At 47.6% G+C, this 15,614-nt stretch overlaps 1 protein-coding gene across 1 annotated transcript in view; it reads left to right on the forward strand.

The window, feature by feature from the left end:
* The window catches only part of SRGAP1 (SLIT-ROBO Rho GTPase activating protein 1), a 548,065-nt gene that overhangs the window by 77,242 nt on the left and 455,209 nt on the right, over positions 1 to 15,614 (forward strand). The window lies entirely within an intron of this gene.

Below are 15,614 nucleotides of genomic sequence, written 5' to 3' on the forward strand. Positions count from 1 at the left end.
CCAGCTGTGATCCGTGGGTGCGACGAGACCTCGAGGGACCGGCCATCTTCAGAACTGCACGACGCTTGTCCAGCACGACCACCGAGTGACCCTCGACTGAGTGCTTTGGGGTAAGAGAAGCCCCAACCCTGAGCAGCTCCAGCACCGAAGTTCAGCTCCCCTGCATCCACGAGATCTGCGTGGGGCCCTTCTGCTTTTTGCTGCTCACCGCGTTGTCCAGGTCACTTGCCCGTTGGCTAGTGACCCTCCGACGACGAACTCTAACGACAAACACCGCTGGTCTGGTTGCTCCAGACTGGCCCTTGCTTCCCTCCTTCAGAGAAGTACCCTGGACCCTCCTGGTCCACTCAAGACGCCATTTTAGGTCCACCGCGTGGGCCTTGCATTTGCCAAGACTTGTTGCCCAATCCTGGGTCCAGCGACGTCGACAGCAAGTACCTTCGTGGGACAGCTCGCACCTCCATCCTGGTCGCCGACAACGCCTCCTGGTCCGAGAGACTGCAGAGCCCAGCAACGCCCACTCACCTGGCTGAGGTGACTTCGTCCGGTGCCATCCTGGTGCCCACCTAAATCACTGGCTAGTGATTCAGAACTTGGTCCCCTCTGCTTACAGGTTTCTTCGGTTTCTTCTTCCCTGATCCAGGCTTGGATCACCACGAACTCCTTCACTGGCCGCCTGCCAGCAACTTCTTTCTTCAGGCTCCTGGATCTTCAACGAGGGTTTCCGACGCAACTTGAACCCTATGCAGCCGCAGCCCCTGGGCTAGGTAAACTGAGTACTCCGGTGCTCCAGCATAGTCCAACACCCTAAGTGTTCGGATCCACCCTTGTTTTCGACCCACCTAGTCGGGTTCGCCCGAGAACAGTAACTTTGTAAAGTGCTAGTATCCATAGACTTGTTCCCGCATTACGCGTGAGAGTTCCCACTCTGCACACGGCGTCCCTAGGCCTCCTGCTTCTAATCTAAGGGTTCAGCATTGTAGGCCTAGCGTTTCTACAGTCTAGAAAAGTGTTACTTACCTGCTAGTAACTTCGCATTCCACTTCTTGTGTATATGGTTTTTCGTGCCCCTCGGGCATTTGTGTAAATTGTGCGACTTTCAGTAATTCTTTAAGAGTTTTGTTGTGTGCTTAGCTCCCTGTCTCATAAAGAGCCAGGGTAGTCTTGTTATAAATAAATATACTTTATTTTTGATAACAACTTGTGTGGTGTCCTTTCACTTGGTGTTCAAGGGGTAATGTGATGGTAAAACAGCTGGCTTAACACGCCCTCTAGAGTCTTAGCCTTAGACTGCTCGTATCCATGCTACTAGGATAGCTGGTCTATAAGGTTGACTTACAACCAATCATCAATAAGGGTTGTTTGGACTGATACAGAGTGCTCACTAGAATAGTGAACATTATATATCAGGCCAACTTCTCACAGCAGATACCCTACAAAACGATTAAACTAGTTTCCCACACTGCAGAATAGAAAACTGCACCATTTGGCATCGGACCCCCTATCTTGTGGAATTGAACTGATAAGATATTTTGGTGAGACAAAGTACATAGAAGGAATTGGTTTTGAAGGGGTTGAGCTTAATACATTTTCACTAAAGTAAGATAAGAGCAACCTATAAAAATGCCTTCTCTAAGATTGTTATTGTGAGTTTTGTATAGCACTGCGTTCAGCACAGGGCTGCTTCGGGGTGCTTGGACTTCTTGGCTTTGATATTGATGCAATGTTTGGCTCAGTGTCTGTGTACGAAACCTTTCAACTTAACACCTTCAATGTTTACACAGCTAAAGAAAGGGGCGCCCAGTGTGGACTGGATAGCTCAGTGGATTAGTGTACCTGCGGCAGAGATCTGCATGTAAAACTTTCAGTTTGTGTTTGTGCTATGTTAGGAGTCGATTATTGTTTTGTTACTTGGGATCGTGATGGGGCATCAAATTGTACTTTCTTAAGAAAGAAGAATTGAGCCAAGTAGCTTACTGAAAAGAGACCAATATAATTTGCATAAAAAATGAAGCAGGGTTGTTTGTCAGCGTCATGACAGATCCTTGTATAGCTGAATCTTTCCAGAGGGTGTATGCATCTCTGGTGCCCAGGGGTTGCAATACCCCTCCTTTCTTTCACTGGTATTGTATCAGCAAGGGGACCCCACGACACTCCAGTCCAGTCCAGAAATTGAACTGAGGGACAGAGTAAAGACATTTCCCTGGAGGCCACTCCTTGCCTGAGGTCCATTGATGTGGGCGGCCGGCATTTCTTTAAGAATGGGCCACGAGCGAAGGAGAGACGAGGGCATTAGTGGGGCCAGAGAGAGAGTCTGTCTGCTCGCTGTTACCTCAGACTGCTCGGATGCTTCTGAATAATACGTGCGGGAGCGTCTATATAGTACTTTATAGCTGGACAGGGCGCTCTGAGTTTTGGAGCCTAGACTGTTTTATAGCATAGACAGCCGGTGGCTTCTTAAGACAGGGGAGAGAGTAATGGTAGTAAAAGGGGTGGGGGTATTTTCCAATTCTCGCCTAGGGCAGCGAAACACCTAGAAACGGCCCTGGGTGAAAGATGATTTGCCAAAATGGGCTCTGGGCTCTAGGCTCTGGGCTAGGTGGAGCAGTCTCCGTCGACATTAAGAAACCTTGCACTCAAAATTCAGAATTGTCTCTGACCTACTTAGTTCTTTTATTACGATTTGGCAGAGAGCACCTAGTGACAGGTGTTCAAGTATTGCACTTTATATGTTCCCTTATGTAATCACTTGTACAAAGTAGGCTCTAGAACAAATGATGCTATACCTACTGGGAACAGCAGCCTGTTTCTTAAAGTCACAGACTGAGAAATTATGAGAAGTTATGCAATGTAAATTTGTATAGTGCAGCTTTATCACCCGAGAGTTAATATGCCATAGTGAGCACTTCTTGGTAGAGTAAGCGGAATCATGATCGATAGATGAGGTGGGAGGATTTGCCTCAAAGCATGTGTAGGTATGGAACCTGTTCCACAATGTGGGTTAATAAACTGCAATTCAGTGACAGACTTTTTCACCATATTCTAGAGATGTGAGTTAGATTTTAGTTTTTGCAACTCCTGGAACAAAGTTTCAAGTGTTACGGCAGATGGTATTGGGCATTTTTATTGGCTGTATTAGAAAGTGCTGCAGTGTTTGGTTATCCAAGGGAGGCGATTGACTGCTCCTGACATTTCTTTAGAGTTACTATTCTTGGTACAATATTATTGATTACTTTGAATGAGAAGAATTAAAAATGAATATAGGGCTAGAATGAGGAAGCAAAAGTTTGCATTTGCCACAGCTACCGATATGCTTTATAGAGCACATTTTGCAGCTTCAGACATTGAAGGAGACAGAAGAGATGTTCATTTAGTATTACAGTTGCATTTTGAGTAAGTTGAGATCTTAAAGCTACTGGCTTTAAAACGTGGTGTGATGGCGTTAGGGTTGTCCGAGCAGTCATTTCCTTTGAAGTTGAGGAACAGCAGTTTTATTTTGTCATCTCATTGAGTCTGATTAAACTTTTGCCATCCATGTTTAGATGAAAGATTCACAGAACTCCACGCTTGATACTGATCATGTTTTTTAGTTATAAGGAGAAGCGTTGCATCTTTGCCCTAGGAATGGCTGAGGAGGTGACTTCTTCGGCTTAACATTATCTGAGGACTGCATGCAAAGAGAATATAGCTCGAGAATCCCAAATGGTCCGGTCTGATTTCTAACTGGAGGTGGTATGGACTGCAGCGTGTTCATAGATGTGTGCTGAATTAGAATAACACTATACCCACTTTAGTTGTTTACTGAAAGAGAGTCTTGCGGTAACAGAGTTGAGTAACAATGCATTTACTAATGTAGTGCTCCATCAAATTCAGTTGAGTCAGGGACACTAAATACCAAGCTTTGGCTAAGCCAATGGATCTTGCCTTTGCAGTGCCAATGGTTTTTAGCCATGCTGCACAATATGTGCAATGCTGTGCAGCAAGGCTAAAGAATAAAAAAAAACGTTGACATGGCCACCTGTGCCATTTTGAAGGCATGTACACCACACATACCCACACTAATACAATGTTGCATTTTTTTCTTTTTTAATTACAGATGTGAGTAGAATCGTTAAATATAAAGAAAAAACATGCCAAAGCATTTTTTTTTTAAGTTGGTGGGTTGTGCAATGAGGGGCGGAGGTAACCGGGATTGGACGCAACATGGGGGAGGAGAAGCAACAAGCAAGAGAGCAATGTTGAGCAGGTAGTGGAGAAGTGCGGGTGAGCAGGCAGTGGCGGTAATGTAGGTGTGGGGAGGAGAAGCCACAGGTGAGAGTGGAGGATGCAGGAGGGGAAAGTAACATGGAGTGCGAGATTGCAGAGGAGAAGCACATGGGCGAGAAAGCAAGAGGGAAGGGAAGTACACAACGGTGAGCGAACATGTAGGAAATGGGGAGAAATACACAGATTACCGAATGCAACACAGAATAGAGGGGAAGAGAAGTACACAAATAAGACTGCTGGAAGATACATGTCCTTTTATGCATAACTGTAAAGAACAAGCATTTACAATGCAATGGTTTTGCCTTTGTTAAAGTTAGAGCTATTGGCATTGCTCTTGACATTATTTTTATTTATGTTTTTTAACATAAATAATGGCATTGTCATTTACAATGCCACTAGCTTTATCTCTCGCAAATGACACACACAGAGCCCCCCCCACACAGATCCCCCCACACACACAGCCACACAGAGCCCCCCACACACACAGCCACACAGAGCCCCCCACACACACAGCCACACAGAGCCCTCCACACACACCCACACAGCACAAGCAGGCAACAGGGGCACATGGAGGCACAAGCAGGCAACAGGGGCACACGGAGGCACAAGCAGGCAACAGGGGCACACGGAGGCACAAGCAGGCAACAGGGGCACACGGAGGCACAAGCAGGCAACAAGGGCACACGGAGGCACAAGCAGGCAACAGGGGCACACGGAGGCACAAGCAGGCAACGGGGGCACACGGAGGCACAAGCAGGCAATAGGGGCACACGGAGGTTCAAGCAGGCAATAGGGGCACACGGAGGCACAAGCAGGCAACAGGCGCACACGGAGGCACAAGCAGGCAACAGGGGCACACGGAGGCACAAGCAGGCAACAGGGGCACGAAAACGGAGGCACAAGCAGGCAACAGGGGCACACGGAGGCACAAGCAGGCAACAGGGGCACACAGAGGCACAAGCAGGCAACAGGGGCACACAGAGGCACAAGCAGGCAACAGGGGCACACGGAGGCACAAGCAGGCAACAGGGGCACACGGAGGCACAAGCATGCAACAGGGGCACAAGCAGGCAACAGGGGCACGAAAACTGAGGCACAAGCAGGCGACAGGGGCACACGGAGGCACAAGCAGGCAACAGGGGCACACTGAGGCACAAGCAGGCAACAGGGGCACACGGAGGCACAAGCAGGCAACAGGGGCACACGGAGGCACAAGCAGGCAACAGGGTCATGAAAACAAGCACAAGCAGGCAAAAGGGTCACAAGCATGAATTGTAATTTAGACGGGGCTGAAGTGGAGAACGGTCAGTTCGGGAAGTAGTGCGGCTGGTGCAGTGGTACCAGGCCGAAAGGTGAGAGGGGCTGTCTGCACCCCAGTTTGGACAGTTTCCACTACCTAACAGGGATTGGTGGGAGGGGGGCGTACTTCTTGCTTGCTTTAGGGCTGTTACTTCGGGGACGCAGTGCACGCTGCTGCCTGCTGCCGCCGGGACACGACAACAGGCAGGGAGAGGACAGGCTAGGAGAGAGCAGGGAGGGGACAGGCTGGGAGAGGGCAGGGAGGGGACAGTCTGGGAGAGGGCAGGCTGGGAGAGGGCAGGCTGGGAGAGGGCAGGTTGGGAGAGGGCAGGCTGGAAGTGGACAGGCTGGAAGTTTAAAGGCTGGGAAAGGACAGGCTGGGAAAGGACAGGCTGGAAGTGGACAGGCTGGGAGAGGACAGGCTGGGAGAGGACAGGCTGGGAGAGGACAGGCTGGGAAAGGGCAGGGACCATAAAATACATAGATATAAAATCATTTAAGATCCCCCGTCTTGTAACCATGTAACAGACAGACATAGAAAGTAAAAAAATATAAAACATTTATTAATCTTCATAGCGCCTCGAGAGGCTTCGCACCTCCTCCCCTACAAAAAGGGAACGAAAGATACTTATGTAAGGAGAGGATGTATGCAATGCAGCGCCTTGAAGCGAGACCGGGGACTCTGAGATGTCCCCAAGCGCTGCCTGCCGAGAATGGATCAGAAAAGGTGTAACCGCAATGCAGCGCCTGGAAGCGAAGACTTGAGGCTCGGAGCTCCCGCCACACCCACCCTCTGCATAGAAAGTGCCAAAGTTGGTATACACTTAATGCAGCGCCTTGAAGACAGACTCTGGCCTGTCAACGCGGTGGGGGCGGGGGGAGAGGGCTGGGGTTAAGGCTTCGGCGGAGGACGGCCAGGGAGCCGGGTTCAACGGGGTCACCTTGACTCTGACCTTGGACATGTCTGTAGACCCTGGTGCAGCGCCTTGAAGCGGACCATGGGCTTCAGAGTCGCCCACATCCACAGGACGACATGGAGGAGAGGGGGGGGGGGGGGGGGGGGAGGGGTACGTGCAGCGCTTTGAAGCGTACCCCACAATCCACAAGAGTAATATCGGATGGGAAGGCAACACCGCGAGGACGTGGCCTAAGGACCAGAGCGGCTGACTGTGGCACTGAAGAAACAAGTTCGAGTCTCGCATCGTCTCAACATCCTGTGATCCTCGGCACACCACTATATCTCCTGTGCCTGAAATAGGATGTGACCGCGTGTGATGTCACCGCTGCTCATATAAAGCGCTCCAATACCTTCGGTCGAGATAGCCTATATAAAACTGAAAATATATAGCAAGCATTGGCAAAGCCAGGTCCCGCCTATGTAAGAGCTGTTGGCTTTGTCAATGTGTTGAAGCCTATTACACACCAGCCTGGCTGCGGTTCAGCATGGGAATGTAATTACCATATTGATTTGCACTTCACTCCGATCTGAGGCGGGCTGGGCTGTCGGGAGGGCGGTGTGACCTGCGGCAGGCAGCGTCGAGAGCCTGATTGCACGGCCTGAGAGCTGGAGGGATGCTGTGAATCAGCTAGAGCGGCAGGTTGGAGAGGCACTTCGCTACAAGCCGCGATTGTGAGGCGCTGGTGTGCCTGGAGCCGGGCCAGCCCCGCGGGCTCCGGGAGGGCTCTGGGAGGGCTCCGGGCCTCGGGGGTACCCGCCCCCCACCCCCGAGGTACCCCCGAGAGGGTGGAGCGGACGGGGGAGAGGCGAGAGAAGAGGCGGAGGTGCCACAGCGCCTTGAAGCCGGCTCAGCTGGGCGCAGATCACCAACCCTCAGAGTACAGGCGGAGGACAGGGACATAGCGCCTTGAAACCGGCTCAGTTGTGTCTACATCACTATCCCTCGGAGCACAGAATTACAGGGACACAGTGCCTCGAGAAGCGGCCGCAACCCGCCCATGAGAAGAGGGGGCAAGGAGAAAAGGCAATACAGCGCCTCGAAACGGGCTCGGCTGGGCGAAGATCACCAACTTTCAGAGCGCAGGAGGACGGGAACATAGCGCCTCGAGAGGCTTCGCACCTCCTCCCCTACAAAAAGGGAACGAAAGATACTTATGTAAGGAGAGGATGTATGCAATGCAGCGCCTTGAAGCGAGACCGGGGACTCTGAGATGTCCCCAAGCGCTGCCTGCCGAGAATGGATCAGAAAAGGTGTAACCGCAATGCAGCGCCTGGAAGCGAAGACTTGAGGCTCGGAGCTCCCGCCACACCAGCCTGGCTGCGGTTCAGCATGGGAATGTAATTACCATATTGATTTGCACTTCACTCCGATCTGAGGCGGGCTGGGCTGTCGGGAGGGCGGTGTGACCTGCGGCAGGCAGCGTCGAGAGCCTGATTGCACGGCCTGAGAGCTGGAGGGATGCTGTGAATCAGCTAGAGCGGCAGGTTGGAGAGGCACTTCTCCGGTCTCCCCGCGGGCGCCGCCATAGTGCTTGCCGTCTTCCTCTCCTTCTTCCCCGGGCTGCGGGGGGCGGGCACTTCCGGCCGGCCGCGCTAGGATTGGCCGGCCGGCCAGTCACGGGGCAGGAGAGACGCAGAAGTGCCGGCAATGCCGGACCAGACTCGGGGGCGTTCCCGGCGTCGCGTGACGTCGGCAAAAGGGAAAGAATGTCAGGAACGCCCCCGTGTCTGGTCCGGCATTGACGGACAGGCCCCTCGTCCAATGGCAAGGCTCCGTTTACGGAGCCAGCCAATCAATGACGAGGGCCGACCCAAAGCACCCTACAGTTCTCAACAGGATTTCGCCTGCGCGAAAAAGCTGCGCAGAGCGCAGCTTTCGCTAGGCAAAACCTAAAAATGTAGTGCTTGCAAAGCAAGTAGTGGAAGTAAAGACGCTGCCAGTCAAAAGTGAAGGTAAAGAGGCAATGATCCCTGCAAGGGGCAAACTCAAGATTGGCAAGCTGGGGCATGAATCAGAATCAAATGAGAGTAAGTGGAAAACCAACCAGTGGCAAGCAATGGGCAAGCACCAAGCCCTTGTGTGTTGCTGGTAAAACTCCAATATGTCTTGCATCAGGCAGCTCATGTGTTGTCTAGTAGGCGAGATCTTAAAAAGAAGAGAAACACAATATTTGAGTCCAAGATAATTCTAAAGATGTATCATTGGCACCAGTAGGTAAGACTTGTGCACCGTGAGCCCATCATTATGAACCCACATCTTAAGTCACAGACAGTTGCGTCATGTGTTCGGGTTGGAAGACTGCTGAGGCAAATACATAATAACAAAACCAGCCCTGACGGCGCTTGACAAAACAAAGGCACCAAATGAGTAACGCGCTTCTGGCCTCACTGCTGTGAACAAGAAAACTTTATAATGATGAGACATTAGAACGAACAACACAGCCATCAGTAAAGCAAACCAGGAAGGTAAATACTATAAAAAAAAATATTAGAAAAGATGATTATGATATTATTGCCTTCGAATATTGGCATGTTTGGCTGGAACGTGAAGAGTTTGAGTGTCCGTGACAATCAACTTTAGTTCTGCCGCCTGTTTCAAAACATGAGAAATGTATGTTTCTAATTGTTCGCATATGTAGTTTGTTATTATAGGTGCGGGCTCAGACACCTGAGTGAAGTATGATACATCAGATATAAAAATATGTATGGAATAGGATCAAATTGAAAATGGAAACTATTTTCAGTTGGAAAATAATGCTGTTCTTTTAGTGCAAGAATATTGTTCAGCAAGGTTCTTACATTATGTAACCCTTTTTCAGTCAGTCAGTCAAGAAAACTTTATTTCGGCTATACAGCCATAAAAGCACATACGAAATAGCATTGCCTTTATAAGTACCTTATATACACAGTTTTACATAATTAAAATCAGTTCTAATAATCATTTTAAGAGAAAAAAGAATTAAAATGCAGTTTTGTGCATTGTACTCGGACACGTCAACCCAAGCATTACAATCTTAGGTGGGATTAACTAGCTGGTAACGTTAAAACCATTAAAACCGAATTCAATAAACACTAAATAAAAACAGTTAAGATATAATAAAAAGATATATTTCTACAGTTATCCTAGTTTGGGAGAATGTGCAAAATTAGCTATCGAAGTAGTAAAATCCGGAAGCAATATACAGGAATAGCATGGGCTCATGATTGGTGGATGAGCACAGTTAAATTTACAACAACACATTTTCTGATTCCCACATTTCTGCAAAGTTGGAGGATCCATTTGGACCTAGGTCTACTGTAAGCAGGGTAGAAGAGGAGAACGTGAAGTTCTGTTTCTTCCGTCACAGTAAACCCAGGACATCCTAGTTTAGTGGCGCCCTTCCGTTTGTTAGTGAACTCTCTAAACGCAAGCTCCCTGTGCCTAAATTGAAGGTTCCGTTTCTTTGCAGTGAGGGGCTGGATACTATCCAGGGCCGACTCCAGTTTATACTGTTGTTTGGCTTCCAGAAACCTGGAAGTCAAATTACATGAGTTGACACACTGTGATAGTTGGATACATTTATATTCCTTTTAGGCAGAAAGTAGGGACTTTTTGGAAATAGAGGGGCAGGTCTCTTCTGGTGTCAACCACATATTCATCCTTCCCAATACTTGGCAAGTATTCCTGATGTGGGACAGCCCCAGTAATGACCTTTTTAGGGCTCGGCGACTTCACCACTTCGTCAGAAGTGGGGCGGAGCTGCGAGCCGTATTGTTAAGGGGTTTCTGGATCGTGCTTGAAAAATTCCTCAGTGCGCGAGCATTTTCAGTGCTTTATGTTACCATCTTTATGGTGATTGGTCCTCGCGGTGCCGTGTTTTTAATACCCTTAACGCAATAGGCCATATATATTTCCAGTTGGGCATTTCCTGCATTTTGTCTGCGGTTACGAGCACGGCAGTCCATAAATATCAATTAGGAGCTGTCAGGGTGCCTCGGTAAGTGAATCCAGATGGCCGGGGCGCGTTCACCATTCAGCAGTGAGTTTTGCGGGCGCGTGCGAGAAACCAGCAAATATGGTGTTTATAAACGTAAATGTTTCTTTATTCTTCTATTTTTTTATTTATCCGTGGACATTTACAAGTTGATTAAAGTGAAGCTTTTACAAGGGCATATGAAGGACATCTGGACTTTGCGGTCACTCGGCAGAAATGTGCATTTTAGTTAAAAATTACCCCTGTAAGAAACGCCCATTTGTAAATTACGTGTCCAGCGATGGAGACACACGGTCAACTTTATTTATACAACACCGTGCATTTAAAATAAAATAGAAAAGAAGGGCCAGTGGAAGCTCTCAGCGAAGTGTCATTTAAAGCAGCCCCGGACTTCTCACTAACATTGTCGAATGTTTCATACAGATTGTGAGTGCAGTTTCAGAGTGCAGAGTGGAGAGTGCAGCTTCAGAGTGCAGAGTGGAGAGTGCAGCTTCAGAGTGCAGAGTGCAGATTGTGAGTGCAGAGTGCAGATTGTGAGTGCAGAGTGCAGATTGTGAGTGCAGATGCAGAGTGCAGAGTGGAGAGTGCAGAGTGCAGAGTGCAGATTCAGAGTGCAGAGTGCAGATTGAGAGTGCAGAGTGCAGATTGAGAGTGCAGAGTGCAGATTGAGAATGCAGAGTGCAGATTCAGAGTGCAGATTCAGAGTGCAGATTCAGAGTGCAGATTGAGAGTGCAGATTCAGAGTGCAGATTGAGAGTGCAGAGTGCAGATTGAGAGTGCAGATTGAGAGTGCAGAGTGCAGATTGAGAGTGCAGATTGAGAGTGCAGATTGAGAGTGCAGATTGAGAGTGCAGATTCAGAGTGCAGATTGTGATTGCAGAGTGCAGATTGTGAGTGCAGATTCAGAGTGGAGAGTGCAGATTCAGAGTGCAGTTTCAGAGTGCAGAGTGCAGAGTGCAGATTGAGAATGCAGAGTGAATGAGTGCAGAGTGCGTGTACAGTGACAGTGAGTGCAGAGTGACTGCAGAGACCGTGTGTAAGGGTGCAGGGTGCACATTGTGTGAGTGTGCAGAACGAGTGTGCAGTATAAACAGTGTGTGACTATGCAGGGTGACATTGGGAGTGTGTGGGTGAGCAGTGTGTGAATGTGTAGGGGCAGTGTGTGAGTGTGCAGAAAACACTACACACACATACACCACACACACATACCATACACACACCACACACACATACACCACACACACATAGCACACACACAAAGCACACACCTCACTCTCTCAACACCACACACTCGTCACCACTCACCACAACACACTCACCACCACACTTTCTCCCCAGGCTCACCCCCACAGACTCACCACCACACACTCACCAGTACACAGAAAACAACACACACAACACCACACCCCCAGCCGTCAATGAATGCTTTCACCATGCACAAACACCAACAACCACCAATGTACGCTTTCACCAAAAAAAAACTCCACCATGCATCCGTGCCGCTAAACACCCACGCAACAACAAACAATGTCAGTGCAACTTTCACTAAACACACACACACCAACAGCTGACAGTACACCAGCCACTCTTTCAATTGGCACAATCATCAGCAGCTGTTAGTGCACATTACCATATACAATGCCATTATCTCAAACTCAAACAAACCGAGCCCTAATGCCTTCCTAATGCTTGTTTACTTTACTTTTGGCTTCATAAATACCGTTTATCTATAAGGTCTTAGCAATTTCCTGCTCGCACAGTTTTTTTTATCGAAGAAGGTGCACAATATAAAAGGGCTACATAGAATTACACACAGAAAAACTTTCCAGCCGTCTTCGACCACCAGCGTGCCGAGACGTCCTGGGGTTGTGTTGTAGCCACGTCATATGCAATGGGGGGTTAACTGAGTCGTGACTGTGGTTTACTGAAAGCATGTTCCTTTATTTGTCCTAATGTGCCTAAGTGTGCATTGCGTTCACAATAATTGTAGAAGAGGGTTTAGGTTAATGGTACAGTAATTAAGCATGGAGTTTTTTTCTGGAAGGCGTGTGGATTGTGGCTTGCTGAGAGGTCTAATTTTCAAATTTCTCTAATTAAAATCCAATCACTGCTATCATTTAGGATTTGTTCTTTTGGTCAGAAAGTATGCTGGTTCAGGGGTTTAAATATCTCCAGATATCTGACTTGTTTGTAACCTCTCGCCTGATTATATTTCTTATTGAAGTGAGCACTAGAACGCGTTACACAAAGACAAGTGGAGCTGGCACAGTCGACTTTTTGCTAAACTATTAGTTGGTGCAAATGATGCATTTCAGAGCTTCTCTCCTTCAGGTATAGTTTAAGTGATGATGCAGTATCTTCGCTCCTAAACCAATCCGTGTTTGATCTGGTGATGCTCCTGAATGCTGGAAGGCTGACCAAAAGGAGATAGCGTATTCAACTGATGCTCGCATACAGCTCAGAAGGCTATGATGTATGCACAATCTGTGGACTGCGTGGCAATGGTTTGCAATATTTGATTTAAACCGAAGGATGGTCTCGTTTAAGGCTGTTGAAGCTGTTTTTATACAGTCAGAGATCTCCAGCTCTCTCGTGTTGATGGAGTATCTCAGTCAGTCCTTAATTTCTTTCTGGCATTTCGAGCGCTGCAGAAGAAAGGCAAAACTACAATTCCCAGATTGCAAAGAAAACACACAGTGTGATAGCACCACAGAGCTCTCTGTATCTGATTTATGCCTGCCCACTAAGTCCAGTTAACTATATTAGTTGCACAGAGAGCCAGTGATTGCGCTGTCCACCCTTAGAGCCGAAATCATCCTTAACAAGTACTCAGTGAGAATTATCATGACATACTCATCCTACTGTGCAACCTTTGACCCAGTGTGTTTCTGTCTTGCATGACCTCTAACACTGCAAGTAATAGTCCAACATCACCTCTTCATTAATTTCAGAACTTCCAAAAATACTGATTTTGCAGCCATATTTAGGTATTATATCACTCAGATGGTTCCTGCTGTGTCATGGATTAGGAGCTCTGCTGTGTCACCGTCCCAGACCCGTTATTTGGTCTGCATGAAATGAGCTTTGCCTGAGGCTTTTTGTCTGTAATTAAAAGGGAAGTCTGACAATGCCATCTGCATTCCATCTGCATGTCTATATTAAGCGGGGATTTCACTTCTTGGTACGTGGCCTTGCCTTTCACAAAAAATGCAGGATTTGGCATGCGGCCTTTGAATGAAAGAGGCATAATTAAAACACCCCAGCCAGCAGTGGTCTGCAGTAGTTTATTTATAGCTGGCAGAACATTTTCAAAGAACAGAGCTGCTGAAACAGCTGGAGTGACCGCTGTATATTGAAATCTAAAACCAACTATTCCACACACTGCCATGTCTGTGGTCCCACTGTTGACTGCACTGGTCGTCTGCGCTCTGTTTACTTTTACACAATACCTGCTGCAGCTGTGTTTCTGTGGTCGTCACTGGAATAGTGTTAATATCTCTTTTTAGTATGTATTATGAGTTTATGAAGCACATCATCCACCCTGAGGCTTTTTGCTGCAGAGTCAGCAAACGGTTTACAGGCAGAGGGCTTAATTTGAAGTAGGCCTTTGAAGGCTCCCTGGTTCTAAGGGGAGTTTCTCCCTGCGTGGTGACAAGGGAGCAGACTTGGGCAGCTGTGTTGTAGTGACCGAAGAAGCCTGGTTGCCATCCAAGCGCCTCCTATGACTGGACACGTCTTCTTTGAGTTATGCACACATACCTGGTTTAATAACACTGCTCTTTGCAAAACAGTCCTAGCACAGTCATAACCTGATTTAAACACAAACCACATCCTCATGCTCAACATAAAGCTATTTTACCCAAAAATACAGACATACACGCAGACTTTATTATTACTGGTTCTAACAAGAAAGAGGGCAGCAGCGTTCAATAGCGGGGAGATGGTGTGTATGACAGTTAGGAGAATCTGTGTCATTGTGGTGTTTTCAGTTTCACATAGCTACCAGTGAAATTGTTGCATTCTCATAGGTTGCCCCTTCTCCTTTGGGGAAGCTGCTCCTGTGTGAGAACACCTGTGGTTCTTCCTTGTGTAAAGCGCATACCTGACCTATAACCTGCAGAACAAGCATTTTCATTGCAATAGGTCTCGCATTTGTGAGCGTTTAAGCCATTGGCATTGTAAATGACAATGCCTTTTATTTATGTGTTTTTAAAAGAGTAACATATAAAAAACATTTTTAATGCCAAGAGCTCAAACTCTCACAAATGCGAGAGCACTTTAATGTTGGCCGTGCCCCTTTTTTTAGACGATGCTCCCATAGTCCGGTTGCAGTGAGCAGCGTCTAAACAAAGGGTACAGACAACATTAAAGTGAAAGTGTGCATGATGCTTTCACCCAAAGTGATAAAAAAATAATGAATTTTAAAAGCTTCTGTAGCGAGGCGGCTAAAGTGAAAGCGGACCATGCCGTACATAAAATAATTAAATAAGCCCGGCCACTATAGTTCAAGCGGACTGTGCTGTAATTTGAATAAAAACATTACTATTAAAATAAAGGTGGCGGGTGCTGCGATGTAGTGGGTGGAATAGGGGCAGAGCAGCAAAGAAAATAGTGCTCACCAACTTATAAAGTAGACCATGTAACACCACCAGTAAGAGGTCCAGTCGTTATGGAAGGTAACAAATGCAGCCAGGCGGTACCAAGGAGGGACTAACAAGCCTAATAATGACTCTGAACCTAGCGTTTTCGAAGGACAATTACACAAGCCAATTAAAAATATGGGCAGAGAGTGGACGGGTCTTCAAAGCCATACTCCACTGCTGCATTCCTTGCAATAGTGCATCCGCTGCCCATGCTCGACTTAAACATTATATTATTTTGCTGTGTATTTGATTGTAATAGCATTTATATAGTGCTTACTACCCCTGACGAGGTGTGTATACATATTTAAAGTTGACACCTGAAACTTACACGATTGGGTACGATTGGATAATGATGCAAACCTCAAGAAAACATTAAAAACACGACCGGACTTATTGCCTTTGCTAGACCGATTTCACTAATAATGCCGTCATTCTGATAATTACATATTTTAAAATGTTTCCATTCCGTTATAG

The sequence above is a fragment of the Lissotriton helveticus genome, chromosome 1_1 (genome assembly GCF_964261635.1).
Source record: "Lissotriton helveticus chromosome 1_1, aLisHel1.1, whole genome shotgun sequence".
NCBI lineage: Eukaryota > Metazoa > Chordata > Amphibia > Caudata > Salamandridae > Lissotriton > Lissotriton helveticus.